This window comes from Heterodontus francisci, chromosome 27, assembly GCF_036365525.1.
Source record: "Heterodontus francisci isolate sHetFra1 chromosome 27, sHetFra1.hap1, whole genome shotgun sequence".
NCBI lineage: Eukaryota > Metazoa > Chordata > Chondrichthyes > Heterodontiformes > Heterodontidae > Heterodontus > Heterodontus francisci.
The window spans coordinates 61,402,173-61,417,014 of record NC_090397.1 but is presented as its reverse complement, the minus strand read 5'-3'; the positions used below and the strand labels follow the sequence as shown (position 1 = coordinate 61,417,014).

General features: G+C 41.8%; 1 long non-coding RNA gene across 21 annotated transcripts in view; it reads right to left on the bottom strand.

Moving 5' to 3' along the window:
• LOC137384865 (uncharacterized) overlaps positions 1–14,842 on the bottom strand; it is a 290,645-nt gene that overhangs the window by 198,661 nt on the left and 77,142 nt on the right. For 19 of the 21 annotated variants that reach the window (XR_010977693.1, XR_010977691.1, XR_010977692.1 and 16 more), the window contains one exon: positions 6,298–6,384. The exons of the other annotated variants lie outside the window; for them this stretch is intronic. This is a non-coding gene — a long non-coding RNA (uncharacterized lncRNA). The remainder of the gene's footprint in view (positions 1–6,297; positions 6,385–14,842) is intronic. 21 annotated transcript variants of the gene reach the window in all.

The following is a 14,842-nucleotide window of genomic DNA, read 5'->3' as shown; positions in this document are numbered from 1 at the left end:
TTGAAGCATGGTGGCCCTGCCCTATACACCATGCTCCAGGAGTTTTTCACTGTCTGCTGGGAACAGGGCAGGATTCCACGGGATCTTAGTGATGCCGTTATCATCACCTTGCACAAAAACAAAAAAAAGAAAAAAAAAAAAAGTCTGACTGTTTCAAGTAGCATGGGGTCACCCTCCTTTCTACTGCTGGGAAGATCCTGGCTCGAACACTTCTGAACAGGCTTGTGCCTACCATTATGGAAGAAAACCTCCCAGAGAGTCAGTGTGGTTTCAGAGCAAGCAGAGGCACCACAAACAATTACAAGAAAAATATCAGCAAAACAAGGGCCTGTACGTCACTTTCGTGGACCTCACCAAGGCATTTGACACTGAGTGGAGATGGACTTTAGAAAATCCTTGAAAAACTTGGATGTCCACCTAGGTTCCTGGCCATGGCGAAGCAGTTTCATCAAAACAGACAAGTCAAGCAAAAGAGTGACCTCTCAAGTCCTTTCTGTATTGCTAAGGGTGTCAAGCAGGGATGTGTTCTGGCCCCAACCATATTTACCATCTTTTTCAGCATGGTGATGCAGCAGACAACGGAAGACCTTAACAAGAGAGAGTTTATGTACGCTTCGAGGGAGGCCTTTTCAACCTCAGGCGTCTTCAGGCTCACACAAAGACACAAGATAAACTCATCCGTGAACTTCTTTTCACCCATGACTGTGCTCTCCTGGCCCACATTCTGTCAGACCTGCAACGTATAACACATTCTTCTGAGGCGGCAAAACTCATGAGACTAAAAATCAGCTTAAAGAAAACTGAAGTCCTGCATCAGCCTGTACCCCAAGAAGAACAGAGCTGAATGCAATCAAGCAATTTACTTAGTTGGGGAGCGTCATCTCATTTGATGCCACCATAGACAAGGAAGTGGACAACTGGCTCTCAAAAACAAACAGTATATTCGGTAGACTCCACAAACATGTGTGGAGCAACCACAGCCTCAAAGCACAGACTAAACTCAAAATGTACAAAGCCGTAGTCCTCACCACTCTTCTGTCTGGCACTGAGTCATGGGTCCCATACCGCCGTTCATGTATGCCTTCAAAAGTGCTTCTGTCAGCGCTGCCTCCACAGCATCCTCAAGATCCCCTGGCAGGACCGCATCTCAAACATTAAAGTCCAGGAAACAGCCAACATCACCAGCAAAGTCATCTTCCTGCAAAGCCAACCGCGTTGGGCAGGCCACGTTGCCCGGATGGACGACAATCGCCCACCCAAGATTGTCTAAGAACATAAGAAATAGGAATAGGCCATTCAGCCCCACCATTCAATAAGATCATGGCTGATCTGTCCCAGGCCTCAACTCCTCTTTCGGGCCTGCTCCGCCTAACCCTCAACTCCAGAGATTTCAAAAATCTATCTACCTCCTCCTTAAATACATTTAGTGACCTAGCCTCCACAATTCTCTGAGGCAGAGAATTCCAGAGATTTACCACCCTCAGAAGAAATTCCTTCGCATCTGAGTTTTCAATGTGTGCCCCCTCATTCTGTAACGATGTCCCCTAGTTCGAGAATGCCCCACTAGTGGAAACATCTTCTCCACATCTACCCTGTCGAGCCCCCTTAAAATCTTACATGTTTCTGTAAGATCACCTCTCATTCTTCTAAACTCCAATGAATAAAGGCCTAACCTGTTAAGCTGCTCTTAATAAGACAGCTCCTTCATCCCAGGAATCAGCCCAGTGAACCTTTTCTGAACCGCCTCGAATGCTAGTATATCCTTCTTTAAATACGGGGACCAAAACTGTCCGCATTACTCCAGGTGTGGCCTCACCAACACCCTGTACAGCTGTAACAGGACTTCCCTATTTTTAAACTCTAACCCCCTAGCAATGAAGGCCAAAATTCCATTCGCCTTACTAATTACTTGCTGCACCTGCATGCTAACCTTTGTGTTTCACACACAAGAACACCTAGATCCCTCTGTACTGCAGTATTTTGTAGTCTATCTCCATCTAAATAATAATCTGCCTTTTTATTCTTCCTACCAAAGTGGATGACCTCACACTTTCCCACATTGAACACCATCTGCCAAGTTTTTGCCCACTCACTTAACCTATCTATATCCCTTTGCAGATTCTGGTGCCATCACAACACACCTTCCCACATATTTTTGTATAGTGTATCCAAATTTGCAGACACTACACTCTGTCCCTTCCTCGAAGTCATTAATGTAAATAGTAAATAGCTGAGGCCCTAGGACCAATCCTTGTGGCACCCCACGAGTTACGGCTTTCCAACCTGAAAAAGACCCAAAGGTCCCGACTCTGCCTTCTGTGTGTTAGCCAATCCTCAATCCATGCCAATACATTACCCCCAATACCCTGAGCTTCTATTTTGTGCAATAATCTTTTATGTGGCACCTTATCGAACGCCTTCTGAAAATCCAAATACCACATCTACTGACTCCCCTTTATCCACTCTGCTGGTTATATCCTGAAAGAACTCTAACAAATTAAAGCAGCAAAAGAAAGCTTAATGATGATCACAAAAAACTTCATACTTTAGAAAGCCTAGAGGAGAATAGAAAGTGCAGGGGTGAAGTTAAAAAAAAGAAGTTAGAAAACCCAAGAGAGGACATGAAAAAAATATTGGCAGGTAATATCAAGGAAAACCCAAAGATGTTTTATCAGTACATTAAGAGCAAGAGGATAATTAAGGAAAGGGTAGGGCTTATCAGAGTTGTACAAGGGAACTTATGCGTGGTTGCAGAATATGTGGGCAGGGTTGTTAATGAGTTGTTTGTCTCTGTCTTCACAATGGAGAGGGTTGATGTAGACATTGTAGTTAAAGAGCGCAAAATATTAGACACAATAAGCATAAGGAGAAAGGAAATACTAGAGGGTCTGACATCCTTGAAAGTGGATAAATCGCCAGGGCCAAATGGATTGCATCCCAGGTTGTTAAAGGAAGCCAGGGAGGAAACAGCAGATGCTTTGAGGATCATCTACAAGTCCTCACTAGATACAGGAGAGGTACCAGACGACTGGAGGTCTGCAAACGTTGTACCATAGTTTCAAAAGGGTGAGAGGGATAGGCCAGATAATTATATGCCCGTCAGTCTGACCTCAGTGGTGGGTAAACTATCAATTCTGAGGGACAGGTTAAACTGCCATTCAGAAAGGCACGGATTATTCAAGGATGTCAGCATGGATTTGGTAAGGGAAGGTCATGTCTTACTAACTTGATCGAGTTTTTTGAAGAAGTAACAAGGATGATTTATGAGAATAGTGCAGTGGATGTGGTCCACATGATTTCAGTAATGTCCCACATGGCAGACTGGTCAGTAAAATAAAAACCCATGGGATACTGATGAATGTGACAGGTTGGATCCAAAATTGGCTCAGTGACAGGAAACAAAAGGGTAGTCGACAAATGTTTTTGCAAATGGAAAGCTGTTTCCAGTGGCGTTCCACAGGGCTCAGTGTTGGGTCCCTTGTTCTGGTATATATTCATGATTTGGAATTAAATGCGGGAGGCACGATTAGGAAATTTGCAGATGACACAAAAATTGTCCATGTAGTTGATAGTGAAGAGGATAGCTGTCTCCAGAACGATATCAATGGTTTGGTTGAGTGGACGGAAAAGTGGCAAATGGAATTCAATCCAGAGAAGTGTGAGGTAATGCTTTTGGGGAGGGCAAACAAAGCAAAGGAATACACAATAAATCGGAGGGTATTGAGAGGGGTAGAAGAAGTGAGACACCTTGGAGTGCATTTCCACCAGTCCCTGAAGATGGCAGGACAAGTAGATAGGGTGCTGAAGACATATGGAATGCTTTCCATTATTGGCCAAGGTATAGAATACAAAAGCAGGGATGTAATGCTGGAACGGTATAAAACGCTGGTTAGGCCACAGCTGAAGTATTGCGTACAGTTCTGGTTACATTACAGGAAGAACATAAAATTGTTCTGGAGAGAGAGAGAGTACAGAGGAGATTTACAAGAATGTTGCCAGGGCTTTAAAGTTGCAGCTATGAGGAAAGATTGGATAGGCTAAGGTTGTTTTGCTTAGAACAGAGATGATGGAGGGGTGACTCAATTGAAGTGTACAAAGTTAAGCGCAGCCTAAAGTAGACAGGAAGGACCTGTTTCCCCTAGTGGAGAGGTCAATTACCAGGGAGCACAGATTTTTTAAAAAGGTGATTGGTAGAAGGATTGGAGAAGACATGAGGAAAAATGTTTTCGCCCAAAGGGTGGTGGGGGTCATGAATTCACTGCCAGGAACGGTGGTGGAGGCAGAAGCCCTCAATTCTGTTAACAAGGTACCTGGACATGCACCTGACGTGCTGTAATTTGCAAGGCTATGGACCAGGTGCTGGAAGGTGCGATTAGACTGGGTGCCTAGTTTTTACGGCCAGCACGAACACGATGGGCTGAAGGCCTCCTTCTGTGTCGTAATTTTTCTATGGTCGAGGAATCTAAAACACTGGGGCACAGTCTCAGGATAAGGGGCCAATCATTTCGGCGATGAGGGGAAATTACTTCACTCAATGGGTTGTAAAACTTTGAAATTCTCTACCCCAGAGGGTGGTGGATGCTCCATAATTGAAGACATTTATGGCTGAGATGGAGAGTTTTTTTTTTAAGTCTCACAGGCAATCAGGGGATATGACGAGCAGGCAGGAAAGTGGAGTTGAATCCCAAGATCAGCCATGATTGTATTGAATGGCGGAGCAGGCTCGATGCGCCATGTGGTCTACTCCTGCTCCTATTTCTTGTGTTACAACAGTGTTTACACTTCAAGTACTTCATGGCAGTAAAACACCTTGGGACATCCAAGGTAGTGAAAGATGCTCTATAAATGCAAGTCTATCCTTTTGGCATTGGATCAGAACTTTCCTTTCACTCAAGTTCTGCCCATGTACCCTTAAACCTTTTAAGTGCGATTTCAATTGAGTTGGTCAGAATTAACCTTTTCCATTTCACTTAGCAACTTTTAAACAAGATCCCCACTCATGCACTCCCTCCCAAGTTTTCTGAACCTTTCTTCATAACAGTCCTTCAACATTAGGATTAGCTTCACACCCTTTTTCTGCATAATTTCCAACAATTGGAGGTTTTCTTTACATATCTGGCCAGAGCTGAGCACAGCATTCAAGGTAGATGAGCAGCAGAGCACCATACAGCTTCATGATAGCTCCAGGTTTATAGTAGAGCTGAGCATACAGTTTGCTTAATAGATTGCTGCTCTGCAATAATTGGACAGGTTAAGTTTGAAGTCTCCAATTCCCAGGTTTCTTTCAGTCTCAGCCGAACTAGTTCAATAATTCACTAAAAATGTGACCCATGCTTTATTAATGCTCAAGACTTAAAGTTGAAAAATTAATTGCCAGAGAAAGTCAGCAGAAGCCCATATCAATGGATTGAAATTAGGCCACATTTCTGGAGAGGGGAAGGATAAATGTATACAGCGAGTAGGATAACTGGGTTTATTCCTGAAGTTCCATGACTCCTTTTCACATTACGAACTCTCACCCCACTCACCATCAACCCTGGTTTTTGAACATCCCCCACTGAATCATTTGCCTTTGCAATCTTAAAATCTTTTATTGCATCACCTGAAAGAGTCCTCTATTCCAAAAGTAAACACATTCAACTCTGGTAACCTTTCCCAAAGTTAAATTCCAAGTACCGTTACCCGTCTCTCAATCGCAACATTCTTCCCACAATTGGGTGAGACAGCGCACAGTATGCTCAATGAAATGTGACCAATAGCTTATACAGCAACAATACCACATCTTCAGACTTCAACTCTATCCCCCCTGCTAATGTATTTTTGTACTTCATTTGCTTTTTCACAACGGCCATGCATTGTGCATTTATCCATTACATTTCTAGATCTCTTCACTAATCATGTGCTCACTCCATTTAATGCTACTGCTTCTTTTGGTTTCTTGCTCCCATGATAATGACTTAATGAGATCTCTATCTACTTACTGCCCCAGTTATGTGAAATATCTAGATCCTTCTGTAACCGCAAACTGTGCTATTTTGCTCACAGTTATAACCAGTGTAATTCTTCTTCCCATCCTACTCTGTGCAGCTGTACAAAAAGGAACATAATCGGTTAAACAGCACAACAAACTGTTTAGAATCTTAAATGCAGACAAAAATAACGCTGGAAAAGCACAGCAACTCCATAAGTGTCTGTAAAGATTAAACAATTAACATCTCAGTTCAACACAATTTACCCATACACAAACATTTTTCTGAACCTCAAAAGTTCAACCTTTCTGTTCGCACGGTGACAGACCTGTTGTGTATTACCAGCATTGTCTGATTCAAATCCATCTCTTAACGAAGGCTGGAATTCTATTTCTCTGGCTCAGTGGATATGCTTCTGAAAGGTAAATTGCAATAAAAATATTGAGTAGACCTCCAGTCAGAAACTAGACAGCTTTATTTTGAAACTACTGCCGAAAGAATAAAGGGAGAGTTCAAGAGCAATTAGCATACATCATAAAGATTCAAGACAGACTGAACCAGCGTATATAATGTATATTTGACCAGCATGAAGGTTAAATACAGCGGGGTCAAACTATTATTGACAGCCCCACCATACTGCCCTCGAGTTACCCCTTGCTGTCCTGCAATCGGCAGAGAAACCCTCACTGCCCCCACTCCATCCACAAAAGCACTTGAGGTTCCAGCCCCTTCCCCACACGGAGTATCCAAATAACTCATGGCTCACTCCCAAAGCTGCACAGAAAAGCTTGCCAAGTTACTGTAGGAGTCCCAGCTCTCTCCACTTCAGAAAAGCATGTTTGGGCAAAACATGCTCAACAAGGCAATACTACCTCTTCCCTTCCTTGCCCATTACTGCACCAAGAAACAATCCAGAGTACAGCATTCCCTACTCAGCAATGTAACTGGCCATTTGAGCAGTGAACTGCGTCTTCTCTCTCCACCATCTGAGGAAAACTGGCCTGTTGGCCGGAATCCTCCGCTTGTCACAACCCCTTCAATTACTTATTGTTCTATAGTTGCTTTTGGGATAGGCCACTGGTATGGCAGTATTTATTACCCACCCCAGGTGCCCAGAAAGCATCAAGAGTCAAAAAATTTGGGACTGGCATTGCATGTAGGTCAGACTGCGCAGCTGTCTGTCCCTGAAGGACATTAGTAGACCAATTTGTCTTTTTTTTAAAAAAAACACCAATCCAGAAACTCATGATCACATGATCTGATGCCAACTCACAAATTAACAGATTTATTGAATTCAATACATCTAGCCATGGCGGAACCGGAACTCCAACCATTGGATTCCAGTCCAATAACTACTAAGCTATCGTACCCTCCGCCCTCTAATTCTACTTGATGTAAACACTAAGTGGTCTCGACTCCCATAAGCAATGCCTCAGTAGACTGACAGATGGCTTTTAAATAGGAAGTGGATTTTTTTTTCTCAGCAATTATTTAAAAAAAAGGTAAAGGGAAGGGATTTATGTGAATAGATTATTTCAGGGAGCAAAAGATGTAATGGGTTAAAATGATCTCCTTTTGTGCTATCAAATCTACAGTTTCCTTATTAATTGACAACATGCAACATAAGCAGTAACAAGACTATCAGATCTTGCACAACTCCTTCCCTCTTCCAAACACATGTAGTGCTCAGAAAAAGGTGTGATCTTGTATAATCTCATTGTTCCAGGATAGGTCAGTAACGTTAACTATCTGTTGCAATTTCTGGGAAAGGTACAGCGACAACCAAAACTCCTCGCCACTCCCTCAGGAACTTCAGGCATAGAAAAACGCTCCTGCTTACGTAACCTACTTACATTGGAGGTAGATGAAAATGTTGCTTGGATACAAATTGATCTTTGAACCATCATCTCAACGCCTACACAGAGGAGTAGGTGTTTCATTCTACCATCATTATAATGGTTGGAGTAAGAGAACAGGCAAGCCTTTTAACAAGGCCATCAAACTGTACAGGCTTCAAAAAAAATTTTTTTTTAAAACATTTGTGTAGGTTTCATTTCTGCACTTACTCAGCATGAAACATAGCTCACTTACAAGATGATTTTATTATACAAAGACGTCCTTTGATAAGGAATGGAAGCCTAATATTCACTTTCCCATTTCTCAGTTCTGGGCTCTGCATGTTTAGTGCCCACTAGTACTAGCTCGATGCTGAATGGCTGAAAATTTCCAGTTAAGTTTATAAAAGGAAGGTTGCACTGCGACCGTACAATTCTCATGCAGAAAGGCCTAGAGTAAAAAAAGCCTTTAATAAAAAACACTAAATATGGAAAAATGCTAAATTCAAGGTTACTTATACAAATCAAAACTCATGACAATAGATCTGCATTTTACAACACTCCAATCAAAGCAAAGCATTCAGTATTATAGATACTGCGGCACGAGGATTTAGTACCCGATTCACCCCGAAGGTGGTCAGAGATGTGGCACTGAAATTCTAATCAAAAGGCCACAGCAAAGTCCCACATTACACAAAGCTGATGGTGTGAGACAACAAATGCCCGAGTGGTTAAGTCTCCTTGTGCAAACAATAGCAGAGTTCAACGCCATGAAATATATGATGGATAGATTGCTGCAACCTTCATGTGAAATGAGTTTGCCTTCAACATAAACATGGGCTTTTTCATTTTACACTCTACACCTCACCCCCAGTTTCCTTTCAAATGTGGTACCAATCCACACAGACCAGCAAAGTCCTCAGCTCTAACACATTGTGTAGCTTGTTGATCCCATCTGAGGCTGCAGTAGAACACTACATCTGGTCTCAGCGGCCCTGGGGTAAAGCATTTGTACACATTCAGATGTCAGGCAAAGACCAAGTGCTCAATGGCTATGCTCAAGCATGAAGAATGACCACCAGAGGCCGCTGAGACCTATGTAACCGTAGCCTGAACAAGGAAATGCCTTCAGCAGAGGTGAGAAAAAGAGGGGAAAACAGGAAGGGAAAAGAAATCCTCTTGCTCCACATCCCATTCTCAAAGCAGACAGGAAGGCAACCTGCTCATAGGCCTCAGACAAACGTTCGAAAGAAAGCATGCAGACCTAACAGACAGGATCATTTCCCATTAACCCTACAACACTCCAAGATATTGCTCTCCTCTAATTCTGACCGCCTGCGCATTCCTGATTTTTATGGCTCCGCTATTTGTGGCTGTGCCTTCAACTGCCTAGGCCCAAAGCTCTGCAATTCCCGAACTACATCTCCTCTCCTTTAAGATGCAGCTTGAAACCTTCAACATGGTAATATCTCCTCACATGGGTGTCAAAGTTCGTTAGTAAAATGCTTCACAGGAGTGATTTTGATATTAAAAGGCACTACATATATGCAAGCTATTGTTAGTAAGTGGGTTGAAGGGAAAAAACCTTGATTAAGTTGCTGTCTAAGCTATTATTTGCTGGGTGATGTACATGGTTAGTTAAATATTTATTAGTCTCACAGCTGATGGGAATCAGGTGTTTAAAAAAAAAGGTTGAAAAAGAGACAACATTTAAACAATGCTGTTGATGGTCATCATTTCTAACCACAGGCCCAACTTTAACTAAGTAAATGGGTTTTGAGTTAGGTTAAAAAAAAAAAAAAACAGGCCCCACCAGCGTGTTACTGCCCTGCCCTCTCCCCGGACTGGAAAAAGGTGAACGTCAAGCACTAAATGAGAGAGAAAGAGAACTTACTTGGAGATCGAAAAATGTCCAATAAACAAGCAACGCCTTTAGGTGTTACCACAAAGTAACAACAATATTGCAGTCAAGACAATAACTCTGATGTCATTTGCCATTTTAACCCAGAGTTTTTAAATTCTCTTCTAATAGGTCATGTGCAATGACAGATCTCCATCCTTGTACTACATGTAACATTTAGCAACAAAAAGCACATTTCAGGGATCATAACAGTGATGAGACCTGATGTACTACATCACAGCAAAGTCTCTGCATGAAGATTTCTTGACTAAGGAGAGGAATACCCCTTCCCCTACATGTTGTCAACAGAACAGGTAGGGCAAAGACCAGAATAAAAGGAACTTAATGAAAAAACTTCCACCCTTTTGTTTTCTTCTGAAGCTTCTGTTTTCTTCACATCGGTCAGGCTTAAATCCAGCTATCAGGCTTTGGAGGGCATTACTAGATGTCTGTAAACCCCTTGGGAGTTGCACTGGGTCTCCCAAGGCAAATTGGTGTCCAATGCTCCTTCCTGCTGTGTGGACTTCCCATCCCTCACCACCTATGGGTTGCAAAGTTGACATTCACAAGATTGGAGATATACACATGGCATTACTAAAATAGAAAAAGGGCTTCAGTGAGAGGAGTATAGGAACATGATTTGAAACAAAAATGATCAGAGGACCTAGAAAGAGCAACAAAAAAAAAATCACAGGCGTGGATGCAAAACCCAACAACAAACAAATCCGTTTTTAAACAGTAAGAGGGATAGCCACAGAAAATGCGAGGAGCTGAATGGACTTTTTGCTCTGGATTTTAATGATCCCATGGAGATCAACAAACCAAAAGATGATAATTTACCAAATGACTCCAATAAAAAACACAAACTATGAGATGTCATTCATAACTTTTACTTTAAAAAGCCAAAATCAACAAATTCAACAACAGACAAATCACAGTCAATATATTACAAACAACACATGAACTATTAGATACAACAAAGATAGATATCTCAGATTTACTTGGCAGTCCACTCAGGATATATGGCACCAATTACAGCTACCAAGTTCTCTGAAGCTCTGAACTTCCTCAAGTACATCCCCAGCTGCTTTCCATCAAAAATGGCGCACTACTCCAGAGCCTCCTCAGCTCTTCTCAACAGTCTTGATGGCGTGGACCCACCAGTATTACCTTAAGTAACTGAATGGTTGCAGCCACTCGTATTTGCCAAGGACCAGCTCCTGGATTCAGCTTCCATGCTCTTCAGCTCGCCTGCACGTTACAGTCTTGTGATCTGAGCTCAGATAGCTCAGAGTGTGTTTTATCTGGTTCCAATCCATTGCTTCTCCCCAGAACCCTGAAGTTTTCAGTTTCTCTTTTAGTTAGTGCCTGTGTCAAAAAACAAGCTTTGAAACTACAGTCAGTGCACCGAGCAGAACATTCAACAGGTCATCTATTTCTAATAATTGGCTTTTGCGCTTCCTCCAATCAAGCTCCCAGAACTTCTGTTTGGTACAATTCATGAAACATTACATACACAGTTGCCAATAATGTCAAAAGGTTTAGGTTTAAGTTAGTTTACGGGCCTTTTTTTTTTTTTAAAAGTTGTGGTTTAAAAATGCATTTTATACAAAAATGTGTGTATAAATTCAGTTAAAAGGCAGAGAAGGCTTTGGTTCAAGGCGTCATCTGAAAGATAGCACTTCAGACAAAGCAGCATTTCCTCAGTACAGCATTATATGTCAGTCTAGATCATGCGCTCAAGCCCTGGAGTGAGCAGTAAACTCAACCTTCTGAATTAAAAGCGAAATTGTAAATCACTGAGCCAAGCTAACAGATTGAGGAACAAAAAAAAAAAGCTACAAGCAAGAACACTCAAGAAGGAAAACTTTGCATACATATAAAACAAAGCAGGACAAGAGTAGAAATCAAGGAATTACAATGGAAATCTATCTTCTGAATTTATGCACGCCTATTTTTGCATTAAATACATTTTTAAAACTGAAAAAAAAAAAGGCCCATAGAATTAAACCTAAACTTTTGACAACTAGCAACAATTATCATTCATGGATCACAGCAAAAAAGTTCTGCGAGCTTGTTAGTAGGAAGTGCAAAAGTCAATTGGTCAAAAGCAATCCCGCAAACATACACACAAGCCTCAACTACTTCAGATTCTCAAGCATCCCTCAACTCTAAATGCCATTGCATATCAGTTACATTAGACTAAATCATTAAATCTGTAAAGTTTTCCAGGATTATCAGGTTAAAAGCACAAGTTTGAATAACAGTAGGAAGACAGGAATGCACAAAGACTTGCAATGATCATACAGCTCACCTAGACAGTCCCAACTTACAAAGAGAAACTCTTGTGCCCCTCAATCCATTGTTTCATCAAAATAGTTTCAGTGTTCCAATTATTTCCTATTCATTGCTTGCAGCAGTTATTACCATTTTTTAAACTCACTGGAAACACAGAATATTTTGGGAGGAAGAGACAAAGACAAAATCAGATACTCAAAGGTGATCCATTACTAACGCACTGCAGAGACAAAGCAGTTCTGCTGAGAAGCGATTCCGAACAGAAGCCTACCTTTTCGCTCAAGTTCTGCAAACACCTCCAAATCCATTAATGCTTCATCTGAAGAACAATGCACTTGAAATCAAATTGTTGTAGCAATTTTTCAGCAAGTACCAATTATTTCTGATTTATGGCCTATGATCAGATGTGTGACAATACACAGATCTTTAGTCTATTTAATTACACAAGATGTTTAACTTTTGTGGAGCGCATGGGCAATAAAGAAGGAAAATGGGGTAGAATGGAACCACTACACATCTTAATAGAGCTCCCTATCGCAACCTGAAGACAAGAGAATTTTGGAACATTCAGTGGGTTGGCCAACACAACCCTTGGACTGCAAATATCCTGATAAGATGATTGGAGAATGGATAAGGAGGTTCAACTTTTATGTTTCAATACAACAGGAAGGTCAGATCATGAATGACAACCTTGGGGACATGGCTAAGAAGTCAAGGAACTTCAAAAGAAAATCAATTTACAGCAATTCAGAAACATTCGAATCCTATGGGATAGAATGCATAGAAAAACAATACCAGCAGAAGGCCAAGTTAGAGATAAAAAGCTGCACCAACTTGTGCTTCAGACTTGCATGGAAATGAAATGGAGGGAACCACACAGAGGTGTACCAAAGTAAATCACACAGCAAAATATAAACGACAAGCACTACTTCAAGATAAATCATAACAGTGAGACAAAAGGGGTTAGGCAAGGGGCGAGGCACTGATTCAAAGCAACAAAAGTCTAATTTAGACTTGCATCTGAAGTCCCACAGAATTTAGGACCTAGGTGCAGGTGCATTCTTGAGGTACTATTATATTTTGAGTTTTTAAATTTATCTATTTGGGGTTCAGCACCACTCCAAGTAGACCTTGCATTTCCTACAAACCACTATGTGCCGTCACTTGCCCACTATCTTGGTAAATCCTTGGCAAGATGCAAGGATCAGAAAGGGAATGCTTTGTAAAGAGTGCTGGATAGAGTAGGAGACTGTTACGACCAAGGCGAGAGCAGTGCATCATCTTTCTCTTCTTCCACTTCTCCACAGGTCACAACATATATTTAAATGTTGACCCAGTATACAGCCTATTATACACTCTTCTTATTTCAGAACGAAATGCACCAGTTTTCTTTCATAAACAAAATTCATTATAAAACAAGACTTATCTAGTAAAGATGCAAAGCAGTAACGCAGATTGAAATATGAAATTTCCCTTTTAAAATTAGCTCCACACACACACACACACACACAAAGAAAAAAAGCAGTTTTCTTTGAAGAGATCTTTTTTACAAAAAAGACAAAAAATACTTTGGCCAAATACTTTAGTTCTTGAAGGAAAAGGAGAAGATATGGAAGATCAGTGTCCCTTTATTCTGGCACCCCAAATAAGAGTAGACGGCTGTAACTGGGATCTTGTTGGAGCAGTTCTCTCCAGGCAATGTAGAGAATTAATCTGGCAGGCTCTCCAGGAAAAATGCAGCATCAGGGGTTTCAGCCATAACACACGGGATTTTGCAGGGTTTCGTGGAGTTGGGGAAATGATGAGCTAGATATTGCTCTCAGCAAGCTACAAACCCAACTGACTAAAAACAGTATCCAAAATGAAACAAACCCGACCACCATCAATCTTGACATGTCACTTTCCTGTAAACAACTCTCCCTTGTCACCAAGGCTTTTGCTGTTTACTTAGCTGAAGACATGTGACTTCCAGCAAGTGTTGTTTTTAAACAAAAAGCTCAAGTCCCAAAGTCGTTTCAGTGATCCTTGTAAAAAAAACCATGTCCAGCATCTATGGAATCACTTCAGTCCTCCAAATGAATCGATCTCTGCAATCTTGAACCACGAGTCTTCAAAAATATATTAAAAAATAGAAGCACTTTCATAACAAGACAAAAATCCAATCATTTATTGCAACCATTCATGGGGGAAGAGGGAAGGTGGAAAAATATCTTACTTTCAAATGGATGGGGGTATGACGAGTTGAAGAAGACACCTCAAATCTGCCTCGATTTTCTATCATCTCATTTCCAGGTCAGTTGGGATCTTTATACAGATGAGGCTCCAAAAGGCAAAACTACCTTGAAAACCAGGGCATTATTGATTCTCTTCCATCAGAGGAAACCTGTACCAGATGCTCACATGTACAGCATGTTAAGATGTACTGACACACCTTCTTTGGCCTCCTAATCTCGAGAGACAATGGGTAAGCGCCTGGAGGTGGTCAGTGGTGTGCGGAGCAGCGCCTGGAGTGGCTATAAAGGCCAATTCTAGAGTGACAGGCTCTTCCACAGGTGCTGCAGAAAAATGTGTTTGTCGGGGCTGTTTCGCAGTTGGCTCTCCCCTTGCGCTTCTGTCTTTTTTCCTGCCAACTACTAAGTCTCTTCGACTCGCCACACTTCAGCCCCGCCTTTATGGCTGCCCGCCAGCTCTGACGAACGCTGGCAACTGACTCCCACGACTTGTGATGAATGTCACACGATTTCATGTCGCGTTTGCAGACGTCTTTAAAGCGGAGACATGGACGGCCGGTGGGTCTGATACCAGTGGCGAGCTCGCTGTACAATGTGTCTTTGGGGATC